Genomic DNA, 17,445 nt, shown 5'->3' on the forward strand with positions numbered 1-17,445 from the left:
AAAACTTTTCAGCATTTCTGATAATCAAAAAAGTTGATACATTCCATTCTGGGTCAAATGAAGCATTTTATCTGACCCAAAGCTAATGTTTCATTTTGTTTCTGGGCATTTTTAACCCTTCTCCCTCCCCCTTTAAATAAAAGCAAAGAAAATGATAGGGTAGATTTATAAAACAGAGGAGCTGTGGGTGCCCTAGTTAAACTTTACCCAGTGGTTAAGGCACTCAGCTGGGATATGGGATACCTAGATCTGAATCTTCACTCTGGAACAGAGAATTAAACCCACAATCTGCTCCCCTCCTTAATGAGTGCTCTAACCACCAGGCTAGGCTATAGAGTAGTCTGGAGTTGGTTGCTCTCAGTCTCTTCTGTTGAAGCTATTTCACTTTGTATCAATAATAAAATAATCTTTGGGGTAGGGATTTGAGTTTGGGTCCCCATATCCCAGGTGAGTAACATAACCTTCAGGCTAAATGTTATATGGGGTAGTGGCACCATCACTGTTTGTTTTGTGAATGGCTGCTAAGCCCTGTTGTGAATCTAGCCCAAAACTTATTTTTGTCTAAATTTGGCAAATTGTTTCAGTTGACCTGCAACTGTATTTTTCAGTGAATAATCTATTTGTCCGAAAAAATTTGCTCAGCTCTGGGTCATTTTCCTGAGTACTGAAAACAGAAGTGAGTCAATTTCTTCCTCAACTTAAGAATCTTCCTACAATTCTGGTATTATAAATGATAGGCAACTGTGAGCAAAAAAAAAGAAATAAATATGTTGAGGGGTTGTGTTGACACATTGTTATCCATAAAGTATGGAAAATCTTACATCACTGAAGTCAACAGGAGTTTTGCCATTGACTTCAATGGAGTCAGGATTTCACCCTCAGTGCACTTAAATTGGCTTTTTAAATTTTGAATAATGTAAGGTTCGTCTATTTTCCTATCCCTCCTCCCAGGTACCTTTCTCCTCTTCCTACTCTCCCTTGGTTTAATTCTCCTTAACTCCCTTTCATTCTTGCTCTGTCTGCTGTATCTGCCAAGCAGTTAAATTTTAAAATAGCTTTTTTCTTTTGAAGTGCTAATACCAGCACTGATGTTTCTGTAGCATTTAACTTTGCTGGCTGTTGTGGTTCACTTTTATTTTTTGTTTTGTGTATGTGGTTTTTTTTAGTAATCAGGAGCAAAAACCCTCCCCCCACCCCTAATTAAGTTTTCTAGATAAAAGTTAAATCCCAGCAGCCATACCATCTCAGGCTGTGATCTTGTCAGATCTCATGAACTAAGCAGGTTGGCATTGGTTAGTAATTGACTAGGAGACCTCCAAGGAAAACCCAAGATACTGCTTGAAATGGTGCTGCAGATTCAGTTGCTACCCTTCCTTCTTTCTGAATCATATTCAACCATTGCATATAAGTCGTCTTTAATTTACTATTCTAAATTATTGTGTAGTGTTTCTGTGAGCTGTTAAACAACTGCGACCATCCATCTCAGTGATGGCTGTTTTTCAGTGCTGAACAAAATTACTCTATAAAGATGTGTGTGTGTGTGTGTGTGTGTGTGTGTGTATATATGTAATTATTATTTGTATTATGCTAGTGCTTAGAGGCCTCAACAGGGTTGGGACCCTATTTATGCAAAGTATTCAACAGACATATAATAAAAGACAATCTCTGCTCCACAATTATTTATCTGTTTAGTTATATAAATGTTAATATATTAATGTATTATTAAAGCAGCCATCATGTTGTGTAAATGATACGTAAATTGTAAGAGGTAGAAAGTTTAGAAGGGTCTCCTTTTTAGCAAGGCAAATGTTTTAATTCATGTGTGCTTTATATTACATTTTGGCGATTTCAGGTTTTTCCAGTTGCAAAAAAGTATGACTGATTAACAGTAAAGCCACCAGTTGTGCTGCAGTAAATTTACCATAGAACTCTGGCACTGTTAATTAGCCAACATTGTCTATCTTGTGATCCCCCAGTAAACGTATTGCTGAACTATTACATTTCGTGGTAGAAGCAGACTTTGTCATTATATAAGTTAACTAATTGATTATATTTAGAACAGTCTGGTAAAAGTGGAGAAGAAGAGAACAGGGAGAAAAATGAGGGTATGAGTGATTGGGGTAGAAGGAGCTTTGTTGTCTTGGCACACACTGCAACGATTTAACGGGTGTATGTCTTGCTGTTTACACACTGAGACTATTCATTTATTGCACTAGGATAATCAGATACCTGAATATATAAAATTATTCTAAGGTTCACTTTTGCAAGATAACTTGAGATGTTTGGAATGCAGGAAGTGAGACTGTGTATATCCATATAACTGAATATTATCACTGACACCATAAATATTGTTACAAATCCTAGTTCAGTTAAAGACTCTGAGCCAGCTATCCAGTCCCCAATAAGTCCCTTTTGTGCTGCAGAGTGGTACAGGGAAATCCTCTAGGCTATCATCCTCCATGTCCAGTATTGGCGCTGGGGCTGGTTAGAAGGCGCATGGGAGGTAGCACATTGCACACCAACACATTGCACAGCCAATCCTTGGCTACTGTAATACCCTCAGGAAACTGTTAAGAGTTGGTGTAATTTCTAACAGCCTTACAGCTATTCTAACTTATGCCGGGGGCTAGGACTGGCCTGTGGCTGCCTGCATGAGCAAGGGAGTGCAATGGTGGCTTTAATCCTTCTTTATTCACCCTCTGCTCTGGTCCTGCACATCTCAGCGAGACCCAAGGATCTGGAGTAATGTTTCTTTTCTTTTTTTTATTATTAAATCTTTCATTAGTCCATACCCACTCCAATTGTTCTCCATTCTTTTTCTTCAATTCAGTCTCTCAGAAGGACCAACTCAGTACAGTGTAATGGCTGCAAGAATGAGTAGATTTAAAATAGGAAATAGAATAACTAACGTGTGTGGCAGTTTTAGAAATGATCTATTCTCAATAGGAATATCCTCATTAGCCACTTAAGAGTGATATGATCACCCCATTTTATGAAAAGAAATTCCAATATTCTTAGAATAACACTGACTTACTCCAACTAACTTGTTGGTCACTTTAATATTAATAAGAATTTCTAACTGTCTTATGACTTCAGTGAGAAAAGTCATTTCATGATAATTAAGAGGTCATGGACTACACTACCCACTTACCAAATAAATATTTGAGAAGATGCACTTCTCTGGAGTCTTTCAAAGGTTAGCACTGCACTTATGAATACCAGATGCTGCATATGTCAAGCCCTGAGGTTTAATACAATGAAGTTCCTGTGAGTTTTATGCAAATTTAAATCCATATTTGTCTGAATAATCTCACTTTATTATACTACTGTGAAGAAATTTTCTTAGGTAAGTGATGAAACCTTGGGTCAATGGTCCCAATAGTGTCAAAACACTTTAAACTTAAAAAATTTTATATATATATATATATATATATATATATATAATATACACACACACACACACTACATAACATTTATATAAATATAACAATTAACATTTTGATATGAGTCTAAAGGAAATGAATCAAAAAATGCAACAAATGAATCAAGTGTGTTGAAATTGACACATTCCCATGAAATATTTCAATTTTGATGAAATTGCATTTTTAGATGTGAAATTTCTCTGAAAAAAAATTTCCACCAACTCTTCTTTGAAGGCCAGGGCTATGGGCAGAGCACTACTGGTGGGTCAGGTTTAGAACTGGTCAGAAAGTTGCATGGAGTTTATTGAAAGATTAGTGGTTAGAATTACAGCAATCCCAAACGTGAGGAAAATAACATTTCAGAAAGGGAGAATTTGAAAATGTTTCTTCTGCAAAAAATTAATATAAAACAAAGAAAAGGCAACTGTCCTCTGAAGTATTAGGGTGCCAAACTTGTAGACTAAATTCATTCAGTCATGTATGAAACACCAGCTGCTTTAAACGCATCCAATCTCAGCTAGTGCTTATTCCTTTGAACGTAGCCAGCACCTAAAGATCTACAGCAGAAAAAGAAAACACAAAACAACACTGTGCCATATAAATTAAATTCCTCTTAGAGCAGTTTTCCCTTTTCCTCGTCTTTTGTTCTCTTTCTTCAGACTTTGTCCTCATTTGGCATGATGTGGGCTATAGTCTGGTCAGTTACCCGTGTAACCCTGTTGCTCCCCAGCCACTTGATATAACCAAGGGGCAACTTGTCTGTAGGGTCTGATTCCGCACAGCCTGGGGAGAGCCCTGTACCCACCTGGAGCCCCATTACTGTCGTTGCAGGATTGGGACCCTCGTTTGTAAGTTTCTTGGGACAAGGGGCCTGTCTCTTTATTCGGCAGCAAGCAAGGCACCCTGAGTGGCAGAGGACTAACCAGGGGTGGGGCCGTTCAAGTCAGGGGGGCTTTTCCCAGAGGCTTTGGCCGCCAGACACGGTTGGCTCCAGGCTTTCCTGCGGGTTTGGTCCAACAGCTCCAAACCTCCCCCTTCAAACGAGCAAGCTGCTGAACCGGCCCAGGCGGCCCCTCGGCCGCGCCCTGCTCCACGGGCGAGCCCGGCTTTGCAGGAGCAGGGGCTCAGGTACGGCGCTGGACGCCCCAGCGCTACCGCCTCCCCCCCGCCGCCGCCGCCCGGGGGCTGAGCTCACCGGCAGTCCCCGCAGCCTGCTCCCCGCGAGCGGCCAGGGCAGCGCCAGGAGCCGGCCCGAGCCCAGCCCGGGGCGGGAGCGGTACCGGTTCCTCCCGAGGCAGGGGAAGGAGGAGCCGGCTCGCTCCCACCTCTCGGGTGTCCGGTCACCTGCCCAGGCTCCTCCCCTCTCCCGGACCCGGCGGGGAGCCAGCTCCGCGCCGAGCGCCCCCCGCTCGGTGCCTGGCCGGCCGGGAACCCACGAGCCCCTTCCGCAACTCCGGAGCGACCGCGCGAGCCGCCTGCCCAGCCCCTGCTCCGGTCACCGGCGCCGATTGATTCGGCGTGATGGGGCTGCTGCCGCTCCTGCACTCAGCTGGAGCGGACGGGGCCGCCGGCTCCAGCCGCAGCACGGTGGGGTGAAGAGCGCGGGCGCCTGCTCCCTGCAGCACCTGCTCCAGCTCCAGCTCCAGCCTGGCAAACCCGGACGCCCAGGAAGCGTCGCTCTCTATGGCTCCGGAGGAGGTAACGAGAGTCAGGACTCGCCGTAGAAGCCAGGGACCGGCTTAGTCCCTGGTTCCTGTTTCCAGCAGCCCCCAGGAACCAGGGCTGGGTTTGGGGGGAAGCAGCGGAAGGTTGTGCATGAGTAACGGCTGCTTTTATGGTTAGCTGTCCCTTGGTAGCCCAGGAAGAGTAGTAAACAGACAGGCAAGTAGCCTGAGGTCCTTAATCCTTTCAATAGTTAAGAATCGGCTCCCCCTGCATAACTGTGCATGATTCAGTCCTACTTTTACAGCGACTGATGCTGTCAAAAACATTGTGACTTAAACCTCCGGACTTCCAGGTCACTTGAAAAGATATGAAATATTAAACACAGCCAGTACGTTCATAATGCCTTGGTTACACCAGAGTAACGAAGACTTGCTAATTTACATACAGTACTAGGAAATTATCTCGTGGGGGGAGGGGAACCACACCCCATTGCACCTGCTCCATCCAGTTTTGTCATCTGAATCTAGAGAACAACTATAAATTATGTAAAGCGGTTGCCTTAGATTATGCATTTGAGATCTGTGGAATTATGAATCCAAGTGCTGAATTTAAATTTTCCACTAGGAAAAGACAGGGACCATTTAAAGTCAGGTCAGATCCAAAGTACCTCATTTCATTTAAAACTAAACTGCAGTTATTTATTGTAATTCTGAAGAGAGTGCTCTTGTCTTGTTCTGATACAAATGCAGGTAATCCTTTTAGAGTACATAATACTGGGTAAATTGTTAAACTGTGATATTTCTCAGTCTCAAAAGGGGGTGACTAATATAAGGATTATGTTTGAGACTTAAATGCATCCTTTTATTTTGACACCTGTCTATGATAAAATGAGAATCTTTGAGCTATGTAAAATTTCACTGTCAAAATTCTGGAGTGTAGGCATGCAAAATCACATTTTCCAATTTATATCATGGCTGAAAATTTGACTAGAAAAGCTGCAGCTACCAGAATAATGATTCACTTTCTCTCTCTTTTTAAAAAAAAAATAAAATCTATGCCAAATGTATATACACTGCCTTGATTCTCTGAATCACCCTTTTTAAATTGTAGTACTTCATTCTCTGTAAATTTTTGACTACTTCTCCAAGTGAAACACTTTTAAATAGTTTTTGGCTCATGAGAATAAATGAGATCAGCCAATACATATATTTTCTTTTTTAAAAAGCAATTGCACGTGACGGCTATTTATAAGAATTTCTTATCACTATGGCTAATATTGGTTCACTAATTGGACAATTTGATTACAGACTGGTATAGTTCTAGAAAATCATTTGTTTCATGTTATAGTATCTTTAAGATTAAAAATTCAGATTTTTTTGTTGTGACCTCTGTTAAGCTGCCTATATTTTATTAGTCATACTTGCAGATTTAAACAGATGGTTTGTGTCTGTACGTATGCAAATAATACTTGTATTGGGTTAATATTAACAATCTATAACATTTTTAATAATGGTCATTCCTATATGTAAATCTTATGGCAGAAAACAGTAAAAGTTGCAAAAACTGCGAAAGTTTTGTTCTTCCAATTGTGCAAAAATACTGATGTCCATACTAAAAAGACAAATAGTAATTCAAGTCAACTTGCAAAACATAACAATCTTCCTTGATATGAGGCACAATGACTGAAGAAAATGAGGGGTGCTGTTTTTACAACAGCAGTGGTGTATCTGGTTTGAACTTTCATAACTTGCAGGTTTAATGAAGAGAGATTGTTGACAATTAGTGAAAGGGGGGCTCCTATTAAAATATTCGATAAGCCCAGGTATGTCAGAAGTAACAAATGTAATCACAAGTGATCTTACTACTGGACATCTAGTCTTAAAAAAAAAATGGTTGCACTAATTGTCTCATCAGTATTCAGCACTCCAACTAAAGCGTGAAGGAGTTGAAAACAAACAAACAAGATGTATAAAAAGGACAAAATATAAAAAGAAAATATTGAGGGGGAAATTATTTTTGTGAGTTGTGGTCTTTCTGTCAAACCCAGTCATTCAAGGATTGACAGAACACAGCAGATATAGAGCTGTGGGGTTTTTCTTAAGTTTGTCAATAAGCCAATCAAAAAGGTGGGGAATCAAGTATAGATGTGCGTGAAAAAAGGAAACTACAGGTCAAACCACTGTAAACAATGGGGTTGTCTTTATTGGCTTCTTAGTTGGCTTGAATATCTGCAGTGGCAACTGGAAGGCAGTTGTTTTTCTTTAAAAGCATAGTGTTTGTCAAATATGATTCTGCTATCACTATCAATGGCATGTTCAGAACTGTCAGTAACATTGGAACATCCAGTGTATACTTTGAACATCCAGTGTGTTCAAAGTATACACTGTGTGGTGAGCAACTCGGAGAATAACATTTTGGATATTTGGTTGGGGGGCAGGGGTGGAGGGAATGGGGAACTTAGCACCATAGTTAACTTTTTATTTTTGGATAGATCAAAATGTCTTCCCTTATGTGTTGACTTTTTAAAAGAAAAAATATTTAGCAATAATAATTTTTCACTGATTTAGAAGCAGATTGAATTTGAATGGCGAGCCCTGAACCTGTATAGATTGATAAGAGAAAGTAAAGTGTTCTACATGCTCTGTAGTAGTCTGAGGTGGTAGGGACATGATTTTCTATTGCTGCTTTTAGTAAGTCCTTTTGCTGTCACTCTGGCTGGTGTTCTGCCTGAATACGTTGCTGCACGTGGCATGGAAGATCTGAAAAAGAAAGATGATACCAGAGCCACCATTGCAGTTTGAGATTAGTATCCGTATAAGGCTGAAGTATAATAGATGTTTGGCCACTGAAGCCTGGATCAAATTATGTTGGAAATCATTTGCTTCCATTTTAATCAGAATGGGAAATCATTGGTCAGCCAGCAGCAAGGAAGGAATATGCACGTACAGTCATCATGCTTTACTCCTCAGACTTTGTTGACACCGTTGGTTGATGCAATGAATCCAGGGCTCATTGACTTGAGTAAGTGACAGTCCCATCTGGTTTTTCAGCTGCTGCAACAGGTTGAGCATTTTCTTAAAAGTGTAGTGTTCCATGCCTCTTGGTGACACCTGGTTTAAAAGGAGTAGGGCTGAGCAAAGTTGTCTGACCACAGCATTTACTCAATGTGCTATAAACGACCTATAGTTCACTATTTGACAACTGGTCCATATCTGTGGTAATGTGAACATGCCTTCCTTACTGTCTATAGCTTGTTTTTCAATCACATGGTATTCTCTGGCGCTTAGCATCATAAAACTGTTTAACAGAATGTCTGGAGATACCAGAGGAATATTACCTTGGCATCAGCTGCAGCCATGCATTTTAGGAGTGGTTGCTATGAAATATTTAGATTGCAGCATAAGTCTAGAGAGTGCAATGCTGACAGCATAGGCCTGTATGCATGAGCAATTCAGTATCCAGTCGCTATTCTTGTTTTATACATTGTCACTTTTCTTGAACATGTCTCTTCAACTTGTGCTTCAAAAGATGGTGGTGGTTCCAGCGTTCAAAACAAGCTGTTCACTTCAGCAAAACTGGAAAGAGTTCCATGGTCTTTGAGAGTGGACTCATAGGGATGGTCAGTTACAGGCTAGCAGTGGGTGGCAGTAATCTAGGGAAATAAAACCACACTGAGAATCGGATGGCACACACAAAGACATAGGAAATTACAAACTTGTAGTAGTTCAGTAGCTGATGAGTGTGGAATGGTAATTTTCTTATGAGCCTGTACGAGAGGCAATACCGTTCCAGGCCATCAGTCTGTTTAGTAAAATTCCTAGTCTCTGCTTGAATCTCTTAATTTGAAGAAAAGAGTAAGTTTCTAGTCTTCTTCCATGCAAAGATAGCCTTGAAAATGTAAAAAAGGATATGAACCAATCACTAGGGGTTAAAGCTTGGAGCTGATCTTTTCCTAAACATCATGGGTTATTAACAGTCATCCAGGTTTAGGATTTGGTGTCCAGAAAAAAGCATAACTCCAGGTCTTTGGGGTTGTGGGTTGGTGTATTTTTGTGTGGGGGAAGAGGAGTTAGAGTGGTGGTGAAGACTGCATACCAAGTTTATGGTTGTAATCAGTGTCATGTAAACTATTGTTGAAGAACTAGAGCCACCACAAGCTCCCCAGTAGCTAGCTGCCTATGCCTGAGTCAGTGTCTCTGCTGAGTACCCCGCATGACCTGTGACCACAGGGAAGGGCAACTTGGTAGTATGAAAGCCGATGTGGTCTAGTGGACTAATCAAAGGACTCAGAGCAAGGGACTAATCCCATCCCAGGCACTGACTCTATCTATGGCCTTTGTCAAGTTACATAATTCAGATATTTCAAACTTGTGTGCCTAAAGTTAGACACCCAAAGATGCAGGTGGAATACCCTCGTGTCTCCTTCTTCCTCTACGCATTCACTCCCTCTGTCACATTCACTAGTCATGTTAGAGCTGACTGGGAAATACGTTTTGTCCCTATGAAAAAATTGATGAAAATTTTTACATTTTATCAAGATTTTTCTTCAAAAGTTTTCAGATTTTAATTGAAAACCCCAAATAGCTTGTTAATTTTGGGCCAAAAATTAATTGAAAACAAATTTCCAAGTTGATGAAAAAGCCATTTTTCATTTGGAATGAAAGATTTTGACCTGCTCTGATCAGTCCCTCTTATTCCCTTCTTTCTTTTGCCGCCAACATACTACACCCTCTGTGCTCACCTTTGGCCCAGAGGCTGTGAGGAGAAGCAGGAACACCTGGCATTGGCCACTGTTGGAAGACGGGATACTGAGCAAGATGGACCTTAGGGCTGACCCAGTATATATATATCTTGTATTCTAACACCAGCCCGCAGTTTTTTCATCAGTGGTTGCCTGCATGTGTTAGTGCGGCTGCACTGCTCATAGGCTTACCATTTGAAGAGTGTCCAGAGTCTTGCACTTTACATGGATCTGACTCTGGCCTTGTTTACATTAGAAACTTTTACAGGTATAGCTGTGTTGGTTAAGGATACAGTGTGTTTGTTTTTTACTGACATAGCTGTGTCTAGTATAAGTCCTAATATAAGTGCAGTTTTACCAGTTTGCGCCAGTACAACTTATGTCCATTCGGCCAGGTCTACACTTAAATGTTTTGCTGTCATGTTGGTTAAGAGTATGCAAAAAAACAACACCACCCATCCCTACCTGACAGACCTATGCCAGCATAAGCCCTACTGTAGATGGAGTTGTACTGGCAAAGTCTGTTAGCTGGTGTAGCTTATTTCATTTGGGAACTGGTATAAGCTTTTCCAGTGAAAGAACTTTTTGTCAGTATAAACTATGTCTCCACTAGGAGGGTTTGCTAGTAGGGTTATTCCAGCAAACCCTGTCCAGTGTAGATAGTGATACCAGCAAAGCCTTCCTCATGTAGGCAGTACCTTTGTGTGGGAGAGGATTATCATGAAGAGGTTGCTTGTTGTGAGGCTTCCTGGGGGCAGGAGGGCAGATTGACTTATGTCAGAGTTGGGGTGGTCCTGGAGGTGCTTATGTACTGATACATCCTGTTGTCTGTTTTACCAGCTCAGCTGGCCAGTGGCTACTTCAGGTGACAATTCTCCTAAGGCTGAGAATTGGCCATGAGACAATACTCTATTTTTTTTTTAAACTGACAGGGACAGGCCCTGAAAATTAAGTAGTTGAGCTTCTAGCAAAAAAAAATGTGTCATGAAAATCTGCTACTATACAGGATACTACATTGGGAGCTCTGGGAAATTACAGCCCAGTAAGCCTTAAATTTGTACCTGGTAAGTTGGCTGAAACAGTAATTAAAAATAGAATGATACCTAGAAAATCATGATATGATAGCAATTAACAAGCATGGCTTCTGCAAAAGAAAATTGTCCCTTAGTAATCTGTTAGAATTCCTTGAACAGATCAATAAAATAGTGGCTAAAAAAGAACCAGTTGATATTTGTTTGGACTTTTTAAAAACGCCTTTGACAAAGTCACTCATTGGAAGCTACTAAAGAAACAAAGTAGTCGAGAGGCAGAGGTAAAATGCTATTGTGGATCAGAAACTGGTAACAGACAGAAAACAAAGAATAGGAATAAGAGGTCAGTTTTCATCATGCTAAAGGTAAACGGTGGGTGCTTACAAGATTCTGTACCAGGATTGGTCTTATCCCATATATTTATTAATGATTTGTGAGAGGTGGTAAGCAGTGAGATGGCAAAGTTTACAGATAACACAAAATTATTCTTTGTACACAAGAACAACGGAGGATTCAATGAAACTGAAAGGGCAAATTCAAAACTATAAAAGCAAATGCTTTTTCACACAATGCACAAGTAGCTTATGAGATGTATTACCCAGTGACATCTTGTGGAATGTCTACACTGTAATAAAAGACCCATGGCTGGCCTGGGTCAATTGACTTGGGCTTGCGGGACTTAGGCTGCGGAACTATGAAATTTCAGCATTGACATTTGGCCTTGTATTGGAGCACCCCTCCCCGCTTGTGGGGTCTTAGAGACCAGGCTCCAGCCAAAGCCCGAACGTCTATGCTGCAGTTTTATAGCCCCACATCCAGAGCCCTGTGCGCCGAGTTAGCTGACCTGGACTCTGAGACTCAGTGCCATGGGTTTGTTTTTTTTAATCAGAGTGTAGATGTACCCACTGAGGGTAGGACTTGATGTTTTCAGTACTAAAAGGAGTATCCATAGTTACAATAAAAAATATTAGGGAGGATAAAAAAATTACAAATTAAAAAAATTAGTTACATTTATATTAAATATAAACTTGAAATTATGGCAGCCTATGTTAAGGCCTAAACTTATAATCAATTGTCAACAGCAGTAGCATTTTCTGCAAGGTGCAGAGAGAATATTTTCTTCCGTTTATTCAACTAGTTCAGTTCAATGACTAGTTCATTCATCATTAAGAAGCCAAGTGGGAGTTGAAAATGCAGGAAAGCTTGTTTCCTCTTCCTATCTATTAATGAAAACTATATGTGAGAGGCTGAGATCTACAAGGTCTAAAATTTTGAATATAAGAATGGTCATACTAGGTTAGACCAATGATCCATCTAGCCCAGAATTCTGTGACCAATGCCAGGTGCTTCAAAGGGAATGTAAAAATAAAGGGCTAACTTCTGTACAAAATAGAAGGAGTTAGGTCCCACTGGCTACTCATCTACTCTAAGTTTTTTTTTTTTCCCAAACCCAAACAACAAACATATGTACTCCATATTTATGAAATATATATGTTCAAATGGTACACAAAAGAGTGGGGAACGCTAATAGAAAACATAAGCCATATAAAGGCTTGGATAAATGGAACTCAAATAAAAATGTCCATGCATTTAACATCTTTTTTTTCAAACTTAGTATTTTTAATGTAGTTTTGAGTTTGGTTAGTACATTGACTAGTTATTAGTGTATTGACCTTTATTTTAGTTCATGTTGACATCATAATGAGGTTTGTAAAGACTTGTCCTGGTATTGATTTGTTTCATCTTGACATTGTAACATGATCTCCATGGAATTGCACTCTTACAGTTTTGTTAGTGGCTTAACATTAGAATGTAAACATCAAGAGAACAATACAAAAGCCCTGTGTGAATGACGCATTGAAAAGTCAGGACAAGATGTACAGATTCTTATCCTAAGCAGCACTAGCTTACTCTGACACCAGGAGTGGGCAAACTATGACCCAGGGGCTGTATCCAGCCCTTCAGATGTTTTAATCTGCCCCTTGAGCTCCCGCTGGGGAGCAGGATCCGGGGCTTGCCCCCTCCATGCGTGCCCTGGCTCCGCATGGCTCCTGGAAGCAGCGGCATGCCCCTCTCTGGCTCCTACGCGTTGGGGCAGCCAGGGGGTTCTGCACGCTTCCCCTGCCCCAAGTGCTGGCCCCACAGCTCCCATTGGCCAGGAACCATGGCCAATGGGAGCTGCAGGGGCGGCGCCTGCGGACTGGGCAGGGCACAGAGGTGCCTGGCCACGCCTCTTCATTGGAGCTACAGGGGGGACATGCTGCTGCTTCCGGGAGCTGCTTGAGATAAGCACCACCTGCAGCCTGCACTCCTGACCCCCTCCCCCCTCGAACCCTCTCTCCCAGCCCTCATCCCCTTCCCGCTTCCGAACCCCTCCGTCCCAGCCCAGAGCATCCTCCTGCACCCACATCCCCTTATCCCCAGCCTGAGCCCTCCCCCCACCCTGCAACCCACACTCTGCCCCAGCTCAGAGCTCCCTCCTGCACCCTGAACTCCCCATTTCTGGCCCCGCCCCAGAGCTTGCACCCCCAGCCAGAACCCTCACCCCCAACCCTGCACCCCAATCCTGAATTTCTTGAGCATTCATGGCCTGCCATACAATTTCCATACCCAGATGTGGTCCTTGGGCCAAAAAGTTTGCCCACCCCTGTCTTACACATACAACATTTCCCTTGTTTAGATGGTTAAATGTAAACATATAGAACTAGACTGTTTGCTCAACACACTTCTCTATGGGGAGAGTGGTGTGGAGTTGTCCTGCCCTATGGAAAAAACTTCTCCCTCCTTGTACAGGCAACACAATAGTGGGACATGGGGAGGCAGGAGTGCCTGCACACACATGGCCACATCATGTTCCTGAGTATAATCTGATTGCAGTCTGGCCCATACAGTACATGTGATATGGGAAAGTTAATGTTACTTGTGTGAAGTAAAATGTATGATCTAGATACTACATCTGTATTGTGTTTATGCATGTAATTTCCATTTTCCCTTTTAAAATGGGGGAGAAACCCTATCCAGGCTTAATGTTTAGAGTGCAGGGTATGAAATGTAAAGATCTTTGAAGTGAATGGCTTGTGGGAAGGGAAGAGCTAATGAGTCAGATCTTGGGGCATAGATGAACTGCACAATGCATAGGTCAGAATGTGCGGGTGCAAAGATGATGATATAAAGCTCACATTAACACTCCTTGATACAGTTGTGCCTATCTCTTTTACCATGTTAGAACAGCCTAAAGGTTCTTGTCATTTACTTTGGCTCCAAATGGCCACAAGAGACTGAAAATGCCAGTGACTGCTGTGGCATGCACACCCCTGTTCTTTTGGCTATGCCCCTTTTATCTGCTATGCCAGGAGCAGAGAACAGGAATAGCATCTGAGTACCTACGTTGGCACTACACCATGGGAGTGGTGGCCTGTATGCTGCGATGATACTCCATGCACTGGGTAACCTGGTGTAAGGGCCAGATTGCTGTGTGCCAGGAAATCTATTTTGATATCTTGATTATTGCTTGGTTGGAGACAGATGTTTGCAAGGTTGGGTTATCAGGCCAACAGTGCATCTATTTCCAAATGGACAGCTGTACCTTTACAATGGATGGGCACGGGGGGAACATATCACTAAAATGAAAACTTAACATTTTGAAGAATCTTGCAAAATGCAGAGAAATCCTAAATTGATGGGATCCACAATTTTCTTACATCCATGATTTTTTTTTCTTGCCCCTGATGTGAAGACATGGGTTTATGGAGGTCTGAAGATCTATGCACTTGAGATTTATAATTTGGTATAGTATTTCTCAGTCTGTGAAATCTCTGTATGAATATATTGTAGTGCTGCCTAAGGCCCATCAACTCACAATTCACATCCTTTAGGGTGCCCATACATGAGGTGCCTTTATAGAAAAAATTAAAGGGCTTTCTCTGTATGGCAGTCAGGCCCTCTCTAGAAGGCAGAGACGCACAGAATTTTGGGAGAATGACTGAGATGCTGTCAGCTACAAGAAACAGCTATGAGCTGAAACACTGCGAATCATATAGCAATACAATTTTCAATCTTTGGACTTTTTCTTGATTTATTTTTTTCCCCTCCAAACCTGGATGCATCTTCTCATAGTTTGAATTTAACTCTGGTAAGAGTAAATGACTTTGGTTTTTAATCTTTCTCTTCTTGCTTTCTTAAACTAACAACATCTTGTTTAAATGTAATTATAATTGGGATCTGAGAATTAGTTTCTGTTCCCAGGGACACAAAGATCCTTTGCTTTTGGGGACTGAGTAGGGTGGACAACAAAGGTGGCATAAAATAAACCCTCAAGGCTAGTAGTGTGCAGAGACTGCCAATAAAACGGAATTACCATATGTTTTAATGAGACATTTGCAATCTCTGTTGTGAATTGTCCCAGCTGCTTGCGATCAGGAGCCTCTGTCTTGGCTGGGCAACTGATCAAGCTAAGAAGGGAGAGCATCCAGTTCCTTCTTCACTGATATCACAAAGGGGTTGAGAGCCATTGCACTCTGCAAAAATTTTAGTGGATAACTACAAAGTGTGCTCAGTTTTGATTTTTTTGATTATTTAATTTCTTTTAATTCCCCATCACCAAATTTAACCAAAAGGTTTTATTCGTGGAGGTTAACCATTAGTTTAATTTTGGAGGGTGGACAGGATTTATTTGTATATCGTCTTTATATTATTTGGGGATCAAAGTCTTTTTTCATCTTAGTGTTTAGCTCCTTTTTTGGGAAAAAAAAGTCTTTCCTCCAACTTTAAATAAAACACAAACTAACACCATTTCCTTCTGGCATGAGACCAACCATGGAAAGCTGTAGACCCAAAAATATTTTTATACAGCTTTGGTTTGTAATTGAACTTTGCACAGTGTGTAACTGAAATGGCAGCTATTACTACTGCCCAGTTGTGATATCCCAAAGTATAAAAAGTATAAAGTATAAAAAAAATGGAAGCTAGGAAGCTGTGTAGATCTTATTTAATAGCAAAACTGAAAAATACAGTCAGTTTTTCAAAGTTGAGTGCCTAAAGTTTAAGGCAATCAGAATTCTCTCAGCAGAGCTGAAGAAATATTTACTCTCTGAGGCTAAGAGAAATTGGACTAGTTATGTTCCCTGTCATAATAACTTAGCATTTATATATAGTGCTTTCTGTGTTCAAAGAACTTTGCAAACATCAATAATCTTAACATCCCTGCAAAGCATGTAGATATTATATTTGTTTTACAGATGGACAGTTTAAGGCCAACAATTTTTAGAGCTTGGACCTTTAAAGTTAGGCTTGATGTCCCCATTCCTGCCACCCAATGATGATGGATTTGGTTGGTAGGCTCTGCCTCTCATACTCCCCTTATCCATGATCTCTCCCACTTTGATGGCAACCTCCTTCTCTCTATGCCAATGGCCCTGGTCTGTTTTCATCCTCATTTTCCAACCTTTCCAAAGGCATAGCTTCTGCAGCCTTCCTTAGGAAGTGAGCAATTGAGGAGGTCTGCATGACAGGAGATGACGGAGCTAGCAGTGTGATTTAGTAGTCCTTTCCTTATTCTCCTCCTCTCCTACCCAAGTATTAGATGAGTCCAATAAATTTTAAATTTCATTGTCTTCCACTCTGTGTTCACAAGCTAAGAGTTGGTGAACAAAGGTTAGAGTTTGTTGTCTATGCTGAATGCCAAATTTTTTTTAAATGTTTCTTAATTTACAAACAGCTTGTCCAATTTAACCTCAATTTCTTTTTCTATTGACAAGCCCCTCTTGTGTTCAGTTGACATATTGAAGTCCAACTCTACAAGGAAAAGGTCTACAGGTTTACATTGAAAAAATATAAAAATTTGCCTTTTGATTTGGGCATGGTATGGGGGAGCCAATGTCACACTTAAAATGGAAACTCATTTGCAACTTTTAATTCTGATGTGGCTGTGTGGTGAGGCAGAGCCCAACCCCCTGAGAAAAAGGGCTGAACCAGGCCAGAGAGGCTGCGCAGACCCCAGGCCTTCACTGATTGGCTGCTGGAGAGCCAATCAGGGCTGGGGAAGGGGCAGCCAATCAGGACCGGGCTAGGTCCTATTTAAAGGCTGCTCAGCTAGGGAGAAGGCAGTCACTCTATGGCCAGCAAGGGAGATGGACTTGCTCCTGAGGAAAGGAGTAGCACCTTGGACAGAGCAGTGCTGGGCAGGCTTAGGGGAGCAGATAGGGGCTCCAGCCCATTACCTGCCAGGTTGCGGCCCTGCTGCAAAGGGTCCGGAAGGTGCATAGGGCCAAAGGGGAAGTGGCCCAGGGAAACTGAGCAGGCAAGAGGGGAAGGAAGAAGGGCAGAGAGAGGTTGCTACTAGAGGATCCCTGGGTCGGGGCCCAGAGTAGCAGGCAAGCCTGGGTCCCCCCCGCTTCCCCCTTTGCACTGCACCTGGCCATTGAGGAGAGGGGCCGAGACAGACTGCAACTGCCCCCTGAGATAAGGGGCTAGACTACAGGGTTGCGGTTGGTCACCAAGGCAGGTGCAGACAGAAGGATTGCTCTGAACAACACCCCCCCTACCCCCCGAAGGGGCTGAGACTGAAGCGGTGGGCACTGCCAGAGGA

At 41.9% G+C, this 17,445-nt stretch overlaps 1 protein-coding gene across 2 annotated transcripts in view; it reads left to right on the top strand.

Annotated features, from left to right (window-relative positions):
- Nucleotides 1-4,380: 4,380 nt before the first annotated feature.
- LOC119858775 (heparan sulfate glucosamine 3-O-sulfotransferase 1-like) overlaps nucleotides 4,381-17,445 on the top strand; it is a 110,015-nt gene continuing 96,950 nt past the window's right edge. The window contains exon 1 of one of the 2 annotated variants that reach the window (XM_038410159.2): nucleotides 4,381-5,120. The gene's annotated coding sequence lies outside the window, so the exon portion shown is untranslated. The remainder of the gene's footprint in view (nucleotides 5,121-17,445) is intronic. The other variant, XM_043518302.1, reaches the window with a different exon arrangement.

The sequence above is a fragment of the Dermochelys coriacea genome, chromosome 7, assembly GCF_009764565.3.
Source record: "Dermochelys coriacea isolate rDerCor1 chromosome 7, rDerCor1.pri.v4, whole genome shotgun sequence".
Lineage (NCBI taxonomy): Eukaryota > Metazoa > Chordata > Testudines > Dermochelyidae > Dermochelys > Dermochelys coriacea.